Source organism: Arachis duranensis, chromosome 10, assembly GCF_000817695.3.
Source record: "Arachis duranensis cultivar V14167 chromosome 10, aradu.V14167.gnm2.J7QH, whole genome shotgun sequence".
NCBI classification, from domain to species: Eukaryota; Viridiplantae; Streptophyta; class Magnoliopsida; order Fabales; family Fabaceae; genus Arachis; species Arachis duranensis.
This window is the reverse complement of record NC_029781.3, coordinates 7,931,401-7,935,311: the sequence shown is the minus strand read 5'-3', so window position 1 is coordinate 7,935,311 and position 3,911 is coordinate 7,931,401.

Genomic DNA, 3,911 nt, shown 5'->3' with positions numbered 1-3,911 from the left:
TTAATCAGAATCTTCGTGGTATAAGCTAGAACTTATGGCGGCATTCAAGAGAATCCGGAAGGTCTAAACCTTGTCTGTGGTATTCTGAGTAGGATTCAATAATTGAATGACTGTGATGAGCTTCAAACTCGCGATTGTGGGGTGTTAGTGACAGACGCAAAAGAATCACTAGATTCTATTTCGACATGATCGAGAACCGACAGCTGGATAGCCGTGTCGTGACAGGGTGCGTTGAACATTTCCACTGAGAGGATGGAAGGTAGCCATTGACAACGGTAAAACCCTACATACAGCTTGCCATGGAAGGAGCCTAGCGTGTTTGAAGAAGAAGACAGTAGGAAAGCAGAGGTTCAGAAGACAGAGCATCTCCAAAACCTCAACCTATTCTCCATTACTGCAAAACAAGTACTTATTTCATGTTCTTTACTTTTCACAATCAAACTTGATAATTATTGATATCCTGACTAAGAGTTACAAGATAACCATAGCTGGCTTCAAGCCGACAATCTCCGTGGGATCGACCCTTACTCACGTAAGGTATTACTTGGACGACCCAGTGCACTTGCTGGTAAGTTGTGCGGGATTGCAAAAGTGTGATTACAATTTTGTGCACCAATATCAGATCTAAGTTTGGTGTCAGGAATGCATCATCCACTAAGGAGGAGGTTCCCAAAAAGAAGAAAGTACCAAGGAGATGGAGAAACAAAAAGATTCCCACTGAAGACTTCTCCCCAGGAATGAAGGTGGTATTGACTAACAATCCAGTGTTCACTTATACAGTAAATAGAATCCTCTCTCTGGATCATATTGAGCTACTTAATGGGAGCACAGGAAAGAAGTTCATAGTGAGGGATGAAGAGCTGAGCCCCTATGATCCTCCTCCTTAGAGGAGCTGACCGTCAAGCTAGTGACGGTAAAGAAGCGCTTGTCGGGAGGCAACCCGATAATTTCGTATCCTTAGCTATTTTTCCGTTGCATTAATTATCTTATTTGTTTGGTTTTTATTGAGGTTTTACTGTTTTCCTTTGTTTTACGTATGCTTGATCATGCAGAATCTTTAGAACAGGAACAGGAGCAATTAAAAAGAATTTTTGACACCCTGTTTTGAGCTTTTCTTTTTTTGAGGACAAGCAAACTTTTAAGTTTGGTGTTGTCACTTCACTTTTGGCCTTTTCTGTTTATTTTAATAGCACAAAAGAGAGATGAATGTTCTTCATGGAGGAATGAGATGGCCACCAGCATAACTGAGGTGGTTGAGTTCCTTTCATTCTATTTCTCTTCTATTCTTATTTTGTTGTCTTCTGTTTTCTGTTGCTTTGATTGCCTGCATAATTTTTAGTACTTTCAGTTCTTAGATTTTGATTCATTCAGTTATTTGATTTTAGTTAAAAAAAATTTTTCTCAAGTATTGCTCACTAAGCATGAATTCAAAAGAAAAAGAAGTGAGGTATTGAATGAGAAATTGAGTTTATATTTAAGAGTAGTTTTATTTACCTAAATATGGTGGTATTATTTGTGATTCTGAATGCATGACATGAATAGTGCATATTTGACTTTGAATCAAAGGATGTTGATGTATAAGGAACAGGAATTTAGAGAACTATTATGAATTCTCTGAAGTAAATAAAAGCTTAATCCTTGAAGCAAAAGAAATAGCAAAAGAAAAATAAGAGCAAGGTCCAAGGCTCTGGGCATCAATGACTAGGCAGGTCTGACATGATTAAAAGCTCAAAGAGTTGTTTCCCTAGTCATATGCTTGTGGTGTGAATGTGTCAAGTAATCCTTGAGACAGAGCATGCCAAAGACTTTGAGCACCACTGTCTGGGAGTAACTGAAAGAAAAATCAGAACTTAAAGAGGGTTCCCCAGTTAAGTGTTTGTGGTGTTTTTGTGTCAAGTAACCGTTGAGACAAAGCAGTTAAAGTCACGGCTAGGCTCAAGGTGCAAAGCACCAAAGAGACGAGAATTAAGAGGAATTTGCTGTGTTCAAGGATTAAACTGAAATATAAAGATCAGGGAATTCATAATATGATCCGGATTCTAATTCCGAATGACATTGACTTTCCTCTGATTCAAAGGAGAGTGAGATGCCAAAACTATTCAGAATTGCACTAGATAAATCCTACTTTAAGAAGAGACATGAGCATAACTGAACTCTCACCTCTATGCAAATTCACATCTTAATCATGCACTAATTTTGGTTGCTTGAGGACAAGCAACAATTCAAGTTTGGTATTGTGATGCGTGAGCATCTTTCCTACCTTTTCCTAGTGAATTTGCATTTGATTTGTTGAGTTTAATCAAGAATTAATTATCTTTTAGCTACTATGGATGCTACTTTGAGTCTTGTGCAATTTTGTTTATTTTAGATAGCATTAGGATGGATTTGATGGAGTTTCCGCAGAAAAAGAGAAGAAGGCGAATGATACTGTCAACCTTGACCTCTCTGCACTCAAACCTAAATAACTCAAGCTACAGAGGTCCAATCGATGTGATTCTAGTGGCGTTGAAAAGCTAACTTTCAGAGCTTTCTAACAATATATAATAGTCTATACTTCTTCTCCATCAATTCGGCCAAGGCTGCGCCTAACTTGAGATTTTTCAAGTTAGGCGTGGATTATTAAGAAATCAAGTGGTCCCCAACTCTCCAAGAAGCAAGCACGCAATCTCCTATTAATTCTGATTTAAATTTTATTTTATTTAAAAATAGGAAAAGATATTATTTAGTTTTAGAAAATATATTTTACATTAATTAGAATTAGATATAAAAGGAAAAAAATTTTCTTCTCTTCTACCTCATTCCACAATTTACAGTTTACCAGAATCCTAGTTTTTTTCTGTGAATCATGAGCAACTAAACCTCCACTGTTAAGGTTAGGAGCTCTTTCTATTGTATGGATTGATACTATTATTTTTCTATTTTAATTCATGTACTGATTTATATTTCAAGAATTGTTTTCGTTCTTTATCTTATGAATTTGGGTGGAACAGAAGTATGACCCTTGTTCTAATTGCGTTCTTGTATAACTTGGAAAAACTCTTTACTTGAACAACATCTTGAAAACATATTCTCCTAAATTTCTAATTATCTGGACTTAACGGGATACGTGACATATAATCCTCTTATATTTGGATAATTAGGATTTTTGTGGCATATAAACTAGAATTGAACTTCACCCTCTAATTAGAATTAAGTGACCAAGGTATTGGCGGTTGATGAATTTTAGAGGAGACTAAAAAGGTCTAAGGAATTAGGGTTTAGTCACATACAGTTTGCCATGAATTAAATCTTGCATGATTAAAATAGTTAATAAGAAAAGTCAATCCGAAAAATAGATAACTCTGAAACCTTAACTGTTTTCTCCATATATTATTCACAACTTATTTACTGCTTGTTTTATTAATTTTCTGAATTTACTGTTTAATGCAATTGAGACCTAAACACTCTTTTCTGTTTGTCTAACTAAGTAAATTACTTAACCATTGTTATTTAATCCATCAATTCTCGTGAGATCGACCTTCACTCACCTGACGTGTAAAACCCGGTTAATTAATGGCTAATTAACCCATAAATGAGAATTTATTCTAGAAAGCCCAAAATGTGATTTTTATGGCTAAATGTGATAGAGGATTTTGAGACGAGAATTTTGGTACCAATTTTATAGAATTCGGACCAAGATTGGACCGAACGGGCCAAACCGGGCCAATAGGACCTAAAGTGGGCCCTTGGCCCAACACAACTTAACCAAAACCCTAGTTTTCAGCACTCTCTCTCCTCATTTGTTACACACACAAGCTGAAATTTGAGAGAAAGGGAGAAGAACACTCTCTCAAACCTCTATCTCTCACTTGATCTTCAAACCACCATAACTTTTGATCTAGAGCTCCGATTGCCGCTCCGTTTGCGGCCAC